The sequence below is a fragment of the Carassius gibelio genome, chromosome A20 (genome assembly GCF_023724105.1).
Source record: "Carassius gibelio isolate Cgi1373 ecotype wild population from Czech Republic chromosome A20, carGib1.2-hapl.c, whole genome shotgun sequence".
In the NCBI taxonomy this organism is placed as follows: domain Eukaryota; kingdom Metazoa; phylum Chordata; class Actinopteri; order Cypriniformes; family Cyprinidae; genus Carassius; species Carassius gibelio.
The window spans coordinates 6261993-6276036 of record NC_068390.1 but is presented as its reverse complement, the minus strand read 5'-3'; the positions used below and the strand labels follow the sequence as shown (position 1 = coordinate 6276036).

Below are 14044 nucleotides of genomic sequence, written 5' to 3'. Positions count from 1 at the left end.
ATGACTTGGTGGTTATGTTTGAACATGTGTATACAATATTTATATGGTATTTAGTATAAAAACTGCTCTGTCTGCACTGACCCAAAAAACTTTTTTCATGCTCACTTAAAAATGTATGAATGTTTTTGTATTTTATATATATATATATATATATATATATATATATATATATATATATATATATATATATATATATATATATATATATAGTGTATTTATTTGCAATAGCACAAGCACACTTCAATCAATATGTCTTTGGTGAATATGTCAATTCTGTTACAGACAAACTGTATGTCAAGTCAGGTCAAATATACAGTAGGGTTTCATACAATGCAGACTGTTTCAAAGCTGCTTCACGTTAATAAAACAGGGAAATAGCACTGTTAGTGTGGTAAAATTAATAAATGATGATGTCACTACAAACTCTGATTAAGTGCTACACTTAAAGTAACACAAGTATTTAATAGTCTGTTATGCATGTAATATATATATATATATAAAGTGATGTTGGTATGATTTTTACATCAAAACCTTTCATAAATTAGAAATAAAAGGACATTTCCTACCCTGGTTTTAGCCCGCTCTGTTTGAAGGGGCAAGTTTGCTGTGAGATTTCAGTGGAATAGCTATGATTGGGTAATATTTTTGCATATGAAATAAGTATTACATATCGAGCTCGCTCATTATAGATCTACTCTCATCGCTTGAAATGTTGCACTGATGATACTGTAGCCGATGACAGACTGTTATGCGCAATGCAGTTATCTCTTCTTTGCAACTCGAGTTTTGCACTTTCACAAATGCTTACATCATAACTAACTGTGCAAACACAATGTAAATGTGTGCCATGTAGACTGTGTCATTGAATATAAACTTGTGCTGTGTAATGACAGCTCCAGCTATTATAAAAGAAGCATTCTTTAATAGCTTACTGTATATAATTTAATCACAATTTAAATAACTGATTATTTTCAGGCTTCTAAGAAAAACAATGTGTAGGTCAGGTCAAGTCACCTTTATTTATATAGCGCTTTTAAGAATATTGATTGTAACAGAGCAACTGAACAGCATTAAATAGGAAAGTAGTGTGTCAGTAAAGCAAAAAGGCAGTTCATCATCGAATTCAATAATGTCATCATCCAGCTCAATTCAGTTTAAATAGTATCTGTGCTTCAAGTCAACGAAATCGCTGTAAATGAAGTGTCCCCAACTAAGCAAGCCAGAGGTGACAGCGGCAAGGAACCAAAACTCCATCGCTGACAGAATGGAGAAAAAACTTTGGGAGAAACCAGCCTCAGACGGGTGGCCAGTAGGGGTGTAACGATTCACTCATTTTCTCGATGCATCGATTACAAACGCTGTCGATTCATATGCATCAATCTTGAAACATGTGTCTAAATCATACGCACAGTTCCATTGAATGATAAATGTGTTTAAACAATGCGGGTGAACCGAATATATGAAGGAAACTGTTAAAATTAACCACAGCATTAACAACGACCTTGAAATAAGAGCGCGATATTTATCTGATAATCAGATGCATGAAAGTAGCATTTGTTTTATTAGCAAACAGACATCTGGCGCGTTTTCTCTCAGAATCATTCGCTGACGGAGAGCAAAGTCGTGGCCTAATGGTTAGTGTCGGACTCCCAATCGAAGGGTTGTGAGTTCGAGTCTCGGGCCGGACGGAATTGTGGGTGAGGGTAGTGCATGAACAGCTCTCTCTCCACCTTCAATACCATGACTTAGGTGCCCTTGAGCAAGGCATCGAACCCCCAACTGCTCCCCGGGCGCCGCAGCATAAATGGCTGCCCACTGCTCCGGGTGTGTGTGTGTTCACTGCTCTGTGTGTGTGCATTTCGGATGGGTTAAATGCAGAGCACAAATTCTGAGTATGGGTCACCATACTTGGCTGAATGTCACTTTCACTTTCACTTCACTTTCACTTTCAAGTTAAATAGAGATGAAGACGTTTTCACACTGAAAGAGAAGCGATCTCGCTCTCATAGACGTGCCAGGCTATGTCTGCAGCTAAACTGAATAAAAGCAGAATGAACTGATGAAACTAAAAAAAAAAAAAAAAAACACAAAAAATTTATGAATGATGCAGTGCTAGTTGACATTTATTACAGTACAGAAACTATAAAGTATATTTTCTACCTTATTCTGTGCCGAAATTTAAAATAGTTGCCTAGTATATAAAACAATCATAAAATTGCCATTAGGAAAAAAATATCGATTACAAATGATTGATTATTGTCCAGCAGTGTATATGATTTATTACAGCTAATTAAAAGTAATTTAAAAAGAAGATAATTCCTTGTAAAAAAATAAATACAAATAAAATAATAATAATAATAATAATAAGTATTATTATTATTATTATTATTATTATTATATAGGCTACATACATAAAAAGATTGTATTTGACATTTCTGTCACTTCTGAAATTATGGCAACGCCACTGGTGTGACAAAATGTTAGCTTATACATAATACTCTTAAAGCTCTTTTTATAAAACTTGGCTTACATACATTTTTATGTATGCCATGTCGCATCATTAAACTAGCATTTAACAATGGACAAATTTTTTCTAACCTATGGTTCTCTAACCATAAATGCTACTGTAATTTGCCCCCTGACTAAGCATTTAAAGAATTTAGTAGAAGCATTTAAATAATCTCATGAATGCACTTAAAGAATGCAGAATTGAATCGTTATAATCGAATAGAATCGAATTTAATTGTGAATCGAATCGAATTGAATCGTTCTAAATTTGCAAAAATCGTTCTTGAATCGAATCGAAAACCTATGAATTGTAATCGAATCGAATCGCTGCCTTCCCAAAGATTCACAGCCCTAGTGGCCAGTTTCCTCTGACCAGATGAAACCAGCAGTTCAATTCCAGACTGCAGCAAAGTCTCATTGTGCAGAATAATCATCTGTTTCCTGTGGTCTTGTCCCAATGGCAATCTAGGAGACAAGGTCTTGACTATGGAACTGTCTATGGGGATAATGGAGTTGTCTCCACTGACATTCAGGGCTGTAGAGGTCCTCTCTAGGTGCTGATCCACCATCTGGTCTGGATACATACTGGATTAACTAAAAGACTGCAATAACTATCTGATCTGTAAACAGACTGGATCTAATGATGCAGCAAGTACATCGGGTGTTATGGGAAGTGTTCCTGCTTCCGGTTTTCCTAATTAATGCAGCCTAAAAAATCCTTAAAAGTTTTGAATATTAGAAATGTGTTAGTTATTTTAATTTAGCTGACGCTTTTATCCAAAGAAACTTACAATTGCTATGTCAGAGGTCGCACACCTCTGGAGCAACTAGTGGTTCAGTGTCTTGCTCAGGGACACATTGGTGTCTCAAAGTGGATTTGAACCCGGTTCTCTCACACCAAAGACATGTGTCTTATCCACTGCGCCAACACCACCCAAGAGCAGCTCAAACCTGGTCTAAAGTCTGGCGCAATGTTTTTTCTTTGTTATTTAATGAACATAGAAGCTACTTATTAAACACAGGGATGCACAGCAGCACACAAACATGCCAAATATGAAAAATTAAAGGATTGCAATGCATAAGAATTTTTTTGTATCCATGACCCCTTTAATTGGATTTTAAGAATCATATGTTTTGCAGATCCATATGAAAATCTTAGCAAAGTCCCTAATGACAAGTTTTATTTTTTATTTTTATTTATTATTATTATTATTTTATTTTATTTTTTTATTATTCATTTATAACTCCTGTGTGAATATAAAATATACCCTAAGAGTATATCTAATGCACTATTTTAAAACACAATTTCAATTGCAGGCTTTGACAGACCAACCAGAATTTATTTTTTTGTACCTCAAATTTGCATATATATTTGAATTGAAATAATAATAATAATAATAATAATAATAATAATAATAATAATAATAATAATAGATCAGTATACATTTAAAACATATTAATTATACTTTTTTTTACAATAGGTTATTGTTGATCAAATTTTGAAAAATAATAAAATCAAGTAAAAGCAAGAGAGAGTACTTTTACAATAATGTGTTAATACAATACTATCCACAGTTAAAATAATGTTGAACTATAAGATGATATTAGCATCATTTTGTGATAAACCACTAACAAAATCTACTGCATCTCTGGAACGATGGTTATTTCAGTTTTGAGGAAAATCAAATAGTTAGTACGGTCTCATTTTTTCAAGAAGAGAGTTACCTAAAAGCAAAGTACACTGTTAAACCTGTGAGATCTTTAGAACAAATGAGGATTAAGACTCTGTCTTACTGAAATCAATCTTGGATTTAATATCAGTAATGACAGCCTAGAGAATCCATAAGCCTTTGGCTGTACAGACTGAGTGGAAAGTAGTTTCTGCTTTACAGCTGAGAGGGAGATTTTATAGTTTTTGAGTAAAGTTTCTCTCAAGGTTTAATAAGATTTATCTTTCACTTCTAGTACTGTCTGTCTGCGTTGTTCACTCAGGAGGATCCAAAAGTTAAATTGAACAAGGCTAGAAGCAAGAAAATGTTCCCATGGTGTTCAGAATTAGGAGCAAGCTCACATTAAGTTTTTATGACAGTTTGTAGATAGCTGCTCCTCAGGCTATTGAGGGATGCAATCTTTACGCAGCTTGGGCAGATTGCCTTTTTTTATTGTTATTCTACAATGATTTTTCAAGGTTTAGCAGATGGTTCAGGCTATGTTGTGGAAACCACAGACTTGTAGATAATTCTGAACTTGAGGTGACATTTGTAAAATACAGGCAAAATAGTTATGAATGTAAAAATGTAGCATATGTAGTTTTTTATTATTTATTTATTTGTTCAACTTTTAGTTCTGTGAATGTTTAGAAAATAAACACGTCAATTTTCACACCCACACTAGTTTAAATTATCTACTAAAAATGAGCAAGATTGGACATACATCACAGAAGAATTCGTTGAATGTCATTCTGAATCATGTTTAGCACAACATCTTATGATTTATGTTTTGATACAACTTATTTTTGCTAATTATAATTTTATTTATCCTAATTACACAAAACTAAATATTACCCCCCCCCCCACTTTATATATATAATTGCATGGTTAAATAGATGCCAATTATTACAAAAGTAGGGCAATCAATCAATGAATAATCATCAAGCAAGCTATACATTAATAATAGTCTAATAATATGAATATAGTCTACTGATATTTGGTGTTAATTCAACCATCTGCTCCTTTAATGTATTCCCCAGGGGTTAATAGTTTTTCCTTTTAGTTCACATTGCCTTCCTTATTTACTTACTATTTTCAAATACATTAAATTTTATTGTTTTACTCATATATATTCAATATTAATATTTTGTAATACTATCATTGTGTTGTGTCATGTGGATAGAGCTAATTTAAAAAAAAAAAAAAAAAAAAATTAAAAACAGCATACTTGGTTGGAAATACATAGTTACCCTATGTATTTCCAACCAAGTATGCTGTTTTTATTTGTTTTTATTTTTTTTTTTTGTACACAGTGACACAATTTTCAGTTTAGTTGAATTGTTCTTTAACAAAGCCCTTCATAACTTTATTTCACTACATTCGACATAAGAAACGCTTATTTAAATTTTATTAAAAATAAAGGCTTTTACAGAAATCCTCAGCAATCTGAAAGCAGTGGTGAAGGTTGCTGCATTAAAAAGGCATTGCCATAATGAAGCACAGAAGCAGCAGTTCCTTAATGTAAAAAGGGATCTCTCGGGCAGTTTGCTGCAGAGGGAGAGAACGCTGTCTCATCCTGTTAACCTTGCCTGAATACTGAAGAGCACTTTATTTTTGAAGCACTCAGAGTCCTCTGTGTGTGTGTGTGTGTATACAAACCCTATTCCAAAAACATTGTTAATAAATTGTGAATAAAAACAGAATGCAATAATGTGGAAGTTTCAAATTTCAATATTTTATTCAGAATACAACATAGATGACATATAGCATGTTTAGACTGAGAAAATTTATAATTTTAAGGGAACAATATATATCTATTTTAATTTAATGGCATCAACACATCTCAAAAAGGCCATGTTTACCACTGTGTGGCATCCGCTCTTCTTTTTATAACAGTCTGCAAATGTCTAGGGACTGAGGAGACAAGTTGCTCAAATTTACGAATAGGAATGTTGTCCCAATCTTGTCTAATACAGGCTTCTAGTTGCTCAACTGTCATAGGTCTTCTTTGTTGCATCTTCCTCTTTATGATGCCCCAAATGTTTTCTATGGGTGAAAGATCTGGACTGCAGGCTGACCATTTCAGTACCCGGATCCTTTTTCTACGCAGCCATGATGTTGTAATTGATGCAGTATGTGGTCTGGCATTGTTATGTTGAAAAATGCAAGGTCTTCCCTGAAAGAGACAACATCTGGATGGGAGCATATGTTGTCCTAGAACTTGGATATACCTTTCAGCACTGATGGTGCCTTTCCAGATATGTAAGCTACCCATTGGAACACACACTCAGACAACCCCATACCATAAGAGATGCAGGCTTCTGAACTGAGCACTGATAACATCTTGTCCTTGTCCTCTTTAGTCCGGATGACATGGCGTCCCAGTTTTCCAGAAAGAACTTCAAGTTTTTATTTGTCTGACCACAGAACAGTTTTCCACTTTGCCATAGTCCAGAGAAAACACCTGCTCTTCTGGATCATGTTTAGAGATGGCTTCTGTTTTGAACTATAGATTTTTAGCCGGTAACGGCGAATGGCACGGTGGATTGTGTTCACAGATAATGTTTTCTAGAAGTATTCCTGAGTCCATGTTTTGATTTCCATTAAAGTAGCATTCCTGTATGTGATGCAGTGCCGCCTAAGGGCCCGAAGATCATGGGCATCCAGTATGGTGTTCCGGCCTTGACCCTTACGCACAGAGATTGTTCCAGATTCTCAGAATTTTTGGATGATAGTATGCGCTGTAGAAATGCTGTAGCAATTTTTCTCTGAGAAACTCCTTTCTGATATTGCTCTTCTATTTTTCACTGCAGCATTGGGGGAATTGGTGATTCTCTGCCCATCTTGACTTGCCACTCTGAGAGGCTCTTTTTATACCCAATCATGTTGCCAATTGATCAACATTTGATGTGTAATCTATATTCTACTGTGAATAACATATAGGTTTATGAGATTTAAAAATTATTCCATTCTTTTTTTACTTACAATTTGTATAGTGTCCCATTTATTATTATTATTATTTTTTTTTTGGGGAATCGGGTTTGTGTATATATATATATATATATATATATATATATATATATATATATATATATATATATATATATATATATATATATATATATATATATATATATATATATACATGTATATATATATATATATATATATATATATATATATATACATGTATATATATATATATATATGTATATATATATATATATATATGTATATATATATATATATATATATATATATATATATATATATATATATATATATATATATATATATATATATATATATATACATGTGTATATATATATATATATATATATATATATACATGTATATATATATATACAGTACAGACCAAAAGTTTGGACACACCTTCTCATTCTAAGCGTTTTCTTTATTTTAATGACTATGAAAATTGTAGATTCACACTGAAGGCATCAAAACTATGAATTAACACATGTGGAATTATGTATGGAATTATATACATAACAAGGGTGAAACAACTGAAAATATGTCATATTCTAGGTTCTTCAAAGTAGCCACCTTTTGCTTTGATTACTGCTTTGCACACTCTTGGCATTCTCTTGATGAGCTTCAAGAGGTAGTCACCTGAAATGGTCTTGAAACCAGAGAGATGCTTAGCACTTTTTGGCCCTTTTGCCTTCTGTCTGTGGTCCAGCTCACTCCTTAACCATCTCGATTGGGTTCAGGTCCGGTGACTGTGGAGGCCAGGTCATCTGGCGCAGCACCCCATCACTCTCCTTCTTGGTCAAATAGCCCTTGATGCCTTCAGTGTGACTCTACAATTTTCATAGTCATGAAAATAAAGAAAACTCTTTGAATGAGAAGGTGTGTCCAAACTTTTGGTCTGTACTGTAGATATATATAGATATAGATGCCTTAACATACCTCTTGCACTCCTGTCTTTGCCATTCCTCTTCGAGTCAAGGATACGCAGTCACATGTTAATGCCAAACTCCCACCCGTCTACCACCCTGTAGGGATTGTTCCATGGCTGCTTTCTGGGTCTGTTGCATGGGGCTAACCAATGCAATGCAAGGAGGAAGTATCACACTTGAGGTTCAAAGTTCATTTGCTGTGGGCTCATACAGCGATTTGCTACATGGAGGGACCTCTCTTGTTCTCAGGTTTATATATAGTGATCATAGACCAATTTCTGAAGCCATGAGGCCTTTGTATTCAACTTTGTAAAACTTTGTATTCTATATTTACTAATGTGTATGTTAAAGAAATTAGGATTACTGCAGGGGCATACTCACCCATTAGGCAAAGGTAGGCGACTGCCTTGGGCCCCCAAAAGCCAAGGTCCCCCTAAAATGCTTTTCATATACAAAATGTGTATTAAGTGCGGACACACGGTTGCTGGTTATGTTTTTTTGACAAGGTTAAGTGGTTTAGGTTTACGCTGGTAACTCATCAGTGGAATTCCCTCGTCAATATAGGCTATATTTTTTTCACACTTTTTTCATTTGTTTACAGCCATTACCAGGGAAACCACTATATTTCTGACGTTCCAAAAGCACTTCCTACTGCCAGAAAATGAATCTGCATTTTCAATATTCCAGTCTGCAGTTTTTGTTCAGACTAATGCGAAAAATTATCCCACATAAATCCGTTTCAACTATTATAAGAATTTATACTTAAGACTCATCCCTTTTCTTAAAAAGAAAATCCCTTTATTTGTTAAAACTTGTACCTCTTCCTCAACGGTAACCAATTGTTATTTTGTGGTCTACAACATGAAATAATAATTGTATGCTAAATGAATAAATGTAAATGTAAATGAAAGAATCCCATTATATGCCTGTTCTGAAAAGACACATTGAATTGAAAATATGAGGAAATATGCATTCAAATATTTATTGTATTTATGTAAATGAATAGAAGAAAAGTCTGTGCCAGAATTCAGTTTTATGATGTTGTAGTGTGGTTTTGTGTATCAGTGCATGAAAAAGGTAGTAAACGTATTGATATTCAGGCTGACTCTCTGCCATATTTCTAAATGGCTTCACGACCATAATAAAAGAATGGTGGAGGCGGCTTGTCAAGCACCATTGTATATTTCTTTGTTTTTACAAACTGTGTGATGAGTCAAAATGATTTTCTGTTTTAACTGACAGCAAGCCACATATGTTGTTTGTATAGCTTATGTTTTATTTAACCCAGAATATTACTTTAATAATACATCCGGAAGATATCAGAAATGTATTACTTAAGTTTGGAACATTAATAATTCCAGCATGCCTAATGGTGTTTATGTTGTATAACCTGAAACATGTCCTAAATTAATTTAACATGACAAATATATTCACTTTTATGATTAATTATCATAGCATACTAGAAAATTGCCTTCTCTGGGTGATATAGATATGTCTATGTATCATCAGATTATATTTGTGCAGTTATTTATTACTTTGCTCTGATTGTAATATAACTGCATACACTTAACACTACAGCCTCATGAATTATTAAATTAATTAGTCAATTATGTCATTGGAAAATAGCCTTAAAAAAAATATCGGCCTTAATTGCTTTATTACCACTGAGAATGTATTGTAAATCTATTTAGAAGATGTGATGCATTTGTAATAGCTGGAAGAGGGAACCTAAGGTAAACTTAAAAAAAAAAATGCTCTGTAAAAATAGCCCTAGTCTCTCACTTTCTCTCTCCCACACACACATACACTCTCCAGTGTAAGAGGTGAGGTGTGATCATTCGTCTTCTCCTCAGGCTGACAAACACCTTCACTGTGACACTGATCTTAGCAGACATCCAAACTGACACTGCAAAGTTTCAGCTCTTCCACTGTCTCCTCTTTTCTTTGCAGTCTCTCTTATTATTCAGCTTTATTATTCTGCTGTAGCACACATCATTAGGAGACAATTTGTGCTGTTGTTTAAAATGTAAAGGAATCGGTTTTAATAACTATAACTTAAAGTTCATTAGCTCTGTAGTTTTCTTTATATAATTCATACCATCATTAATAATTATTTGGACCTGTAGGATTTCTGTGTTTTATTTGCATGTTTTGTCTGCATGTTTGTGTATCTTGTTTTAGTCCCCCGTTTCAGCTACGTATGGTAACCCTTGTTCCCTGAAAGAGGGAACAGAGACGTCACATCGGATGACCAACGAATTGGGATATCGCTTCGATAGACCAATATACTTCGAGTGTAAACTAAGCGAGACAATCCACATTGGCATACAATGATTGCATCCAGCTGTAGCTGATCACAACATGAGTATACGAAGGCAGCATGTGCAATGCATACCTAGGTTTTCGCTGAGGAGCCGAGCTGGTGACCCAGCTGGCAGTACAGCAGCCGTGGTGACAGGACATGACATCACCATTACCTCATTCAGGGAACGAGTGTTACCATACATATCCGAGACGCTCCCTTTCAGTCGGTCACTCTTGACATCACGTCGGATGACTGATGAATTGGGATTCCTACCAAAGTGCTATGGATGCTGCCCCTTCCAGTGCCACCTGTGACCCTTTTTGTTGTAGGTTGGGGCTCACAACCATTCACCACTGTCGAACCACTACCCACTCAGTGAGATTGGATAACAGTTGGAAAATGTACCTGTTCCATGGTAACTGGCGAAGGGCCCAGTTTAAAAGACGCAGGTCCAAGAAGGGAGGATCTTGTACTGATATGCCTGTACTTTGAACGCAAACCACAGAAATGGCACAGAATGTGGCATGGAAGGATTGACACATGAAAGTACGCTTCCTTTAGGTCGAAAGCTGTAAACCAATCTCGGGGATGGACGCACCCTAAGATGCATTTCTGCGTCAACACCTTGAATGGTAACTGGCGGAGGGCCCAGTTTAAAAGACGCAGGTACAAGATTGGTTGTAATCCAATGCCTCTCTTAGTAGGGCACAATTTAGTAGGGGTTATAAAACTCCATCCTCATATCGGCTGTAGGGACCATGGCCAGAAGCAGGGGGTTACCCTCGACAATTAGCAGGCTGGGGCGCTGGGCAGGATGTGACGAACCACCTCAGTCTCTACTGCGTCGCCAAAGAGGCCAGTCTGGGACACAGGGGCATAAACCTGTTAACCCGCACCTAGACGTCAGAGCACTGAATGCTGTTTGTATGTACGTGTCAGTGTTTACAAATAGATTGAATGAAACTGGACAACATTTTTTAAAAACTCTTTTATTATCATTATACAGGTCTAAACCTCAAACATCGACAATAGATCACTGTTTTTTCTCAAGAGTCAGTAAAACATATATGAGCAGTTGGACCAGTTGAGGGATGAAGATCCACCTAGGAGAAGGACCAAGTTTGAGATAAGGCAAGCTAGAACAAGAGCCTTAAGCCAGTCAAGTAGCCAACCTCCATGCTGTGTTGTATGTCAGGCCTGGGTCTCAATAACCTCCTGCTAAAGGGTCCTGGTGTCCTTAATCCAATTCATGTTGTTCTTTAAAAATTCTGGAGGGGTGCCTTCACTGCTCTGAGAGATATTAACAAAATGTATATCTCAGTTTGGCTTGAAGACTGAGAAGTACAGATACACAGGTTCTTGTGGCATGAGTCCGAAGAGGAAGAACTGGGCGAGTATGCTATCAAGGGGGTCAATATTGGAGATAAGCCAGCAGGTTGTATTGCTCAGCTTGACATGAGAGAATTGTTTGATCTTCCCCAGTTTAGCAACTTTAGAGAAGAGTGTTAAGTGTTAAATGAAGACAGTATGTGAATGACATTCAGACTTCTAACAATAGTTTAGACCATCTCAAATTCATCACAGGAAATGTGGAGCAGATTCTTTAAAGGTGGCATCTGTAATGTTTGGCAAAAAAAATCAAGTCATACTCCACATTCCATACCAGATGGAGGCAGTATGCCTCAATAAAGTGAATTGGTCTACTCTAGAGTAACAAACGAGAAACGGCATAGTCTCTATGCTCTGCCCCTACTTTCACAACAACACTACAGCCATAGCCGAAGCCTAACTGTGCGTTCACACCGCCGGCGTCTAGAGCATCAAAAATCGTTATTGCCGCTCTGCTCACGACACTGCAGAAAGATTTGTGAACGCTCAGACGCTCTAACGTAGATCGAATGCTTATTTTGTATTTAAAGCGGCCGCAAAGCAAACAAGCTTGTTGATCTCGTGCAGACTAACCACAAGGAGTTATAATCTCATTAAATATTGTTGTGGACGAAATATTAGGATCCTTTACTTAAAATGAATCTCAGACACCTTGGTCCACGTATCACTTTTAATTATTATTTTTTTATGTCCCTGTAGGCAAACAGGGACACATCATAGATTAATACAAACGCTAAACAGCAATAATCAACCTGTCCTTTATTCTGCTTGAGAACTGATGTGCCAACTCTCAAGCATTCACCGTGAGACACACGCAATTGACTCTTTTCACACGCTTTCACGCCACACATCAATTTTTTCACGCACAGAAAAACCACAAAGCAAAGAGGACACGGAGACCAACAGACTAGACAGAGCAGGTTAGTTATGATACATAGGGCTGTGCAAAAAATCAAATGCGATTTTCATGCACCTCTCATCAGTAAAGACGCTCCTGTAATTAGAAGTATATCGGTAGCACTTTATTTTACAGTCCTGTTCCTCATGTACATACTATGTACTTATTATAGTACTTACAATAACTATGTAATAACTAGGTACTAACCCTGAACCTACCCCTAAACCTAACCCTACCCCATGTAGTTACCCTGTATTACCAGAACCTTCTTAGATAAATACACTGTAAGTACACTATAAGTACATGTTAGTACACGTACTGTAACATAAAGTGTAACCAGTATATCTCCAGCATGTGCATTCAGATCAGGGTTGCCAGGTTTTCACAACAAATCTTCTTCTTGCTTCTTAAAACTAGTCCAAAACTAGCAAAATCGCGTTTCCGGGAGGTTCAACGATAAAAATTGCTTCCCAGGGTTAAAATATACATTTTTGGGAAGGGTTTCCCTGGTAAAATTAGCATTTTAGGGGCTAAATATCACGTTATTGGTATTGGGATTGCTTAAAACCGCGGACATGAAAAACAACCGCAGACTTGGCAACACTGGTTCAGGTGGAGCGGCAGTTACTGCACAGAGACTTAGTCTATCGACAACTAACACAAAATCGATTTCAAAATTGACAAAGAATCGCCTGCGATTTTAACATCGATGTTGTGTAGATTGTCAGTGAATTACGGCTCTGTGTAGTAAATGCCAACCAGTGTTGCCAAGTCTGTGGTGGTTGTTTTTCATGTCCGCTGGTCACAGCGACCCCAATACAAATAACGTCATATTTAGCCCCTAAAATGTGAATTATACCAAGGCAACCCTGCTAAAAAACCTATATTTTAACCCCGGGAAGCAATGTTTTATAGGAGAATCTTCTGGAAGCGAGATTGGGCTAGTTTTGAGAAGCAACTGGGCAGGATTTGTTGTGAAAACCTGGCAATCCTGATCTGAACACACGTGCTGGAGATATACTTCTAATTACAGGAGCGTCTTTACTGATATATATCATATACAGCCCTATATCATAAAAAGGGTAAAGTTAAGTTATAGCTAGCTAATTATCAAACGCAGCTACGGTTAGCCATCGCTAACATTAGCACGTTTATCGAACAGCCTTCGATACATTTCTATGTTATAACTTCCCGAAAACAAATACACAAACATATAAAACAAACTTCTAGCGAAATACTAACAGCATCTAACTTGCAAGTTCGGAGTCGAACCTCATTTCTTTCAGGTCCATCAGTTGTCTCCAGCGATTAAAAG

The 14044-nt window shown here is 36.1% G+C and overlaps 1 protein-coding gene across 10 annotated transcripts in view; it reads left to right on the top strand.

The window, feature by feature from the left end:
• Positions 1-14044, top strand: part of nrxn3b (neurexin 3b) — a 402278-nt gene that overhangs the window by 147372 nt on the left and 240862 nt on the right. The window lies entirely within an intron of this gene.